At 37.5% G+C, this 6,242-nt stretch overlaps 1 pseudogene; it reads left to right on the top strand.

Moving 5' to 3' along the window:
* Nucleotides 1-328: 328 nt before the first annotated feature.
* On the top strand, nt 329-1,670 carry LOC103128796 (eukaryotic translation initiation factor 5-like; annotated as a pseudogene).
* The last annotated feature ends 4,572 nt before the right edge of the window (nt 1,671-6,242 follow it).

The following is a 6,242-nucleotide window of genomic DNA, read 5'->3' as shown; positions in this document are numbered from 1 at the left end:
TATCTGTTGAATGAATGAAAATACTGTGATTAAAAGCATTTTTCATTTTTCCTCCCAAAACCAACATATTTAATTATTTCTTGAACTTGCTATTATGGTTATTGAAGTATTTAATGAAGATAATGATTTGACATGCCTATTCTGTTTCGATTATTGCTCTCTGAGGGTATATAAAGTATGACTTTCAATAAATGTGTATCAAGTCAAAGTGAGAACATTCCAGAGAGCTGTTGCACAGTCACTGGTACCTTTATTAGGGAAACATAGCATACAAGCAAGAAGCTTACAGTCTCAGTTGCGAAAATTTTTTCATGTCAGAGAAGAGACATCTTTCAGTCGTTTATGTCATCCCTTCTTCTCCATACAGAAGATACCAAAAAGTTGCAATCAAAGATCTCTTCATCTTATTGATAAGGCCACTAATAAGCCAAAATGTCTGTCATCGTCAACCACAGTGTATCAGACCAGTTCTATCGGTACAAGATGCCCCGTCTGTTTACCAAGGTTGAGGGCAAAGGAAATGGAATCAATACAGTTATAGTAAACATGGTTGGCATTGCAAAGGCACTTAATCGGCCTCCAACGTATCCCACCAAAGATTTTGGTTGTGAGCTGGGAACACAGACTCAGCTTGATGTTAAGAATGACCTGTTACATAGTCAATGGATCTCATGAGGCAAATAAGCTACAAGACATGTTGGATGGATTTATTAAAAACAAGAGGTAACCCTTGTAAAGCCTGTGGCTATCAAAGCATGCTCAACACACATCATAAACTCTGCACATTCATTCTCAAAAACCCACCTGAGAATAGTAACAGTGGTACAGGAAAGAAAGAGAAGGAAAAGAAAAACACAAAGTGCAAAGATAAGGAAAATGGCTCTGTGTCCAACAGTGAAACACCACCACTTGCTCCACACAGTGAACTCAGTCCTCTTCCACATCTTGTGGAAGAAGAGGATTATGACTGTGGAGAGGATACAACTGAGGAAGCTCAAAGGCACAGAATGGATTAAATTAGTGACCATGCAAAAGTTCTGACACTCAGTGGTGATTTGGAAAGGATTGTGGAAGAGTGAGTTAACATCCTGTTTGATTTTGTTAAGAAAGAAAGAAGAAGGTATTATTGATTCATATGATAAGGAGATTGTTGCTGAAGTAGAGAGGCTGGATGTAAAAGCCATGGGTCCTCTTGTTTTGACGAAATTCTTTTTAATGAGAAGATTATAGAACAAATTAAGAAGTGCAGGTACCATTTTCTACGATTTTGTAACAACAACAAAAAAGCTCAATGGCACCTTCTTCATGGTTTAGAGCGTGTGATAGGTATGCATCGTACTCAGCTCATCTCCAAGATTCCACATATCCTTAAGGAGATGTATGACACAGACTTATTGGAAGAAGAAGGCATCATCAGCTGGTCAGAAAAGGCTTCTAAGAAATATGTCTCAAAAGAACTTGCCAAAGAGATTCCTGTCAAAGCAGAAACTTTTATAAAATGGCTTAAGGAGGCAGAGGATGAATCTTCAGGTGTTGAAGATGATGATGAAGATGAAAATCTTGAAGTGGTATATTCTAAGACTGCCTGTATACCAAAAGTTGAAGCTATGAAGTCTGACAAGGACGATGGCACAGACACCATTTTAAGGGGTGGGCAGTGACCAGCTTAGCAGTGTACTGCTGCAGACCATTGTGTATCATCAGGCACAAGTGCAACATGTATGTGTGGGAGCTGAAATGGGTTAACATTATGCTACACTTCCTACTAAAATTGTATTGCTGTGAGCGGTCTGTAATTAAGCCCAATGAGACATCTAAGGAGTCCATACACATATCAGTGAGCAGATGTAGTTTGCTTATTTATAGCATGCTTCTTTTTAAAAAATCAGTGGTGGACACATTTGGATCACATTTGTACTGTTATTAAACAAAGATTTGATTTTGATCATTCTTCAAAAAAATGTGTATCTTATTTGTAGAACCACCAGAACTTAGATGAAATAATGTATTAAATATTCAAGGCAAAATAGAAGCAATATTTTAATATAGTACCTGTGTAACTGAAAAATAGATAAATTGTCATTGACCTCAATTTCAACCAAGATGATGTAAATAATTCCCTTTCATTTCTCTGCTTGGAGAATTCTATTTAGTGTTTTCTGTGTGAGAAATAACTCAATTACTGCTTGCTCTTCCTGCAAAACATTGGTATTTATGACTTCTAATTTAAATAGAAAATCACTTTTAGAACTATTAAATATTTTCTCTATGCATGGTATCTTGATATCAAGTCTGTTACAATTCCAGGACAAAAATCTCCCCCGATTATTTTAGACAATATAGCAATAGAGAAGGATGGGGGAGATAGCATAATGACTCTGCAAAGGACATTCATTCCTCAGACTTTGAAGTTCCAGGTTCAGTCCCCAGCACCAACGTAGACCAAGTTATGTAGTGCTCTGGAGAAAACAAACAAGCAAACAAACAAAAAACCCAAACAAACAAACATGAAGTCCTAAATTCAGATACCTGCTACCATATACTAGAAATAGATATATGCAATGTTTTATTTGTGGATATAATATAAATTATTCCAAAAAGTATTGAGATCGTTCTGCCTTATACGATTATTAAAAGGTCAACCTACATATCTGGAATTAGATTTAGTCTTAGACATATCAAGCATAAAAAATGTTTACTCTAGGCTTGAAAATCTGAGGTCACCCAGGGAAGGAGAGGGCCGAAAGTTCTTTGGAGGCAGGGAGAAAGGCACTTTGGTGGTAGATGAGATGTGGTAATAAGTACTTTGATGAGGTATGAAATATTTCCTGAAAAAAGTTTTACGTAAATTAAAAAAACAACAACAAGGATTTAAGCAGAAAAGGGGAAATCAGATTGTTCAAGGAGAACAGCACACACACACACACACTCAGAAAAAAACATGTGGTGCCAGGCGGTGGTGCACTGAGTTAAGCACACATAACACTGAAGCTCATGGACTCATGCAAGCATCCCGGTTTGAGCTTAACCAGCAGGGGGGTTTGCTTCACAAGCAATGAAACAGGTCTGCAGGCGTCTTTCTCTTTCCCTCTCTACCCTCTCCTCCCCTCTTAATTTCTCTCTGTCCTACTTAAAAGAAAAAAAAAAGAGAGAGAGAAATGAAAGGAAAAGGAAATGGGGAGGGAATGTGGAGGGTTCTTTGAGGGAATCAAAACCAACTAGTTTAGATAGAATTAATAGTGGATTCATGAGTATCATAGGGAATAAGCCTGAAAAATTATATTGGAAGCATATTAGTTCAGGTGGTGGTGCAAAAGGCTAAGCATACAAGTTAAGAAATTTGAACCACAATCTCAAATCATTCAGTCATTCAATTCATCATAAGTCAGTCTCTCTGTCTCTGCCAGTCTCTCTTTTTCTCCTTATCTCTCTATCTCTTTGCCATCTGATTTATAGCTGGGGCTCAGTGCCAGCACTATGAATGCACTATGAATGCACTGGACCCAGTAGCCATCTTTTCCAATTTTTTTTTTTTTACCAGTGCACTAAGCAACTTTGGTTTATGGTGGTGCAGGGGATTGAACCTGACACTTGGAAGCCTTAGGCATAATAGTCTCTTTGCTAACCACTATGCTATCTATCTGTGACCCTCCTTTTCTTTTTCTTTTTCTACTTGACAGGACAAAGAGAAATTGGAAGGGGAAAGGGAGATAGAGAAGAGGAAAAGATAGACACCGGCAGACCTGCTTTGTCTCTTGTGAAACATTGTCTCTGCAAGTGGGGAGTGAGGGCTTAAACTTCAGTCCTTGCTCATGGTGATATGTGCACTTAACCTGGGGTGCCATTGCCCGGCGCCCTGTCACAAGTCTCTTAAAGTGAATAGTGTTACCATGAAAATGTGCTTCATAGGTTCAGTGTAATCTCAAATGTATTTTTAAATGAGTAGAAATTTAAATAATAATGATTTCTAAAGATATTATTATTTGATTCAAAGGACTGAATCGTGTGAATTAATATGTATATTTACAAGGTGATAAGTGATAGATAAGCACTTTTAAAATCTATTTTAAAACATGACTTTGAAGATTACATCTGAAGGAGCGTACAAGCTGCATAGAAAATAGTGGGTGGAATACTAAGTATTTTGTGATAAATTATATGTATATTGCCTCCAGGGTTATTGCTGGGGCTCAGAGCCTGCACTACTAATACACTGTTCCTGGAGGCCATTTTTTCCCATTTTATTGCCCTTGTTGTTATTGTTGCCATTGATGTTGTTGCTGTTGAATAGGACAGAGAGACATTGAGAGAGGAGTGGAAGACAGAGAGGGCTAGAGAAAGATAGACACCTGCAGACCTGCTTCACTGCTTGTGAGAGAACCTCCCCACCCTCGCAGGTGGGAGGCTGGGGGCTCGAAGCCAGTTCCTTAGACTTATCCTTGTGCTTTGTGCCATGTGTGCTTAACCCACTGTGCTACCACCCAACCCCCGATAAATTGTATTTTAGATACAAACTGATGAATGTGATGAGGCTCAATATCTGTTAAAACTTTGCTACTTTATTCATTGGATATATTATTGATATGAGAGCCTCATGTTAAGGTTGACACTTAACATCTCTAAAGATTAAGCTGATGATAAAACCCAAATCCCACTCTAGGAGAACTGGGGACACATTGTGTCCAATTAACTGAAATGAAATAAATCAGCTTTTTATAAAATGTTTGGGTTGAAAATTCAAACGTATGCTGTATTACAATAAAAAGGGTGAGGGGGGAGAGAGCAAGAGAAATAGTGAGACTTTTCATCAAACTAAGACTGGCAATTAAAAAATTCTTGAAGATAAATTCCATGCTTCAAGGGGAAATCTTTTTAAAAATTTTTTTTATTGCTAGTAAGTTACTAGACTGTAAGATCTGTAAGACCACAATGGATAGTTCCACACCATAACTACCACCAAAGTTCTGTATCCTCATTCACCTACCTCCTAAATATAACTACCATAGTTCTCACAAGTCTTAGAAACAGTTTACTTGCTTCTATTTTTTTTTAAGTTCATGTGACTTAGATCTCTACATTTCATATACGAGTGAAACCCCTGGTAGTCGTCTTTCATCTCTATTTATTTCACTAAGCATAATCACCTCCAGTTCCATCTATTTTATCCAAAAGAACACAGTATCACCTTTTTGATTGCAAAGTAGTAACATATATATATATATATATATATTAGTAGTAATATATATATCTCATAGTTTAATATATATTACTACTAATTAATTAGTAATATATATATATATATTTGTAGTAATATATACCATAGTTTCTTTTTTTAATATTTATTTTATTTATTTATTCCCTTTTGTTGCCCTTGTTGTTTTATTGTTGTAGTTATTATTGTTGTTGTCGTTGTTGGATAGGACAGAGAGAAATGGAGAGAGGAGGGGAAGACAGAGAGGAGGAGAGAAAGATAGACACCTGCAGACCTGCTTCACCACCTGTGAAGCGACTCCCCTGCAGGTGGGGAGCCGGGGTTCGAACCGGGATCCTTATGCCGGTCCTTGTGCTTTGCGATACCATAGTTTCTTTAGCCAGTCATCTGTTGATAGGCATTTAGGCTGCTTCCACTCTTTGGCTACTATGAATAATGCAGCTATGAACATAGGGGTACATATGTCTTTTCTAATTAGTGTCTGAGTATCCACTGGATAAATGTCTAAGAGTGTTATTACTGGGTCATAAGGTCATTCCATTTTTATTTGTTTAAGGACTTTCCAAGCAGAGTTCCAAAGGGGCTGCACCCATTTGCATTCCCACTAGCAGTGTAGAAGAGTTCTTTTTTCTCTACAACCTCTCCAATACCCTTCATTTCCTGATCTGTTGGTGTAAACCATTCTCTCAGGGGTGAGATGGTATCTCAGCATATTTTTAATCTGCATTTCTTCATGTGTCTGTGTGCTATGTGCTATTCTTTAAAAACCTGTTTTTTTGTAGGGGCAGGTGGTGGTGCACCTGATTGAGTATACATATTACCATCCATAAGGACCCGGGTTCAAGCCCCCAGACCCCAATTGCAAGAGGAAAGCTTAACAAGTGGTGAGGCACTGTTGTAGGTGTCCCTCTTTCTCTCTCTATCCCCCATTCCCTCTAAATTTCTTTCTGCCCTATCAAATTAAATAATGATTAAAACAATAAAAAATTAAAAAGAAAACTATTTTTGTCCTACTTTTAAATTGGATTAT

This window comes from Erinaceus europaeus, chromosome 3 (assembly GCF_950295315.1).
Source record: "Erinaceus europaeus chromosome 3, mEriEur2.1, whole genome shotgun sequence".
Taxonomy (NCBI): domain Eukaryota; kingdom Metazoa; phylum Chordata; class Mammalia; order Eulipotyphla; family Erinaceidae; genus Erinaceus; species Erinaceus europaeus.
Note: the sequence above shows the minus strand (reverse complement) of the source record. Positions and strands in the feature narration are given on the sequence as shown.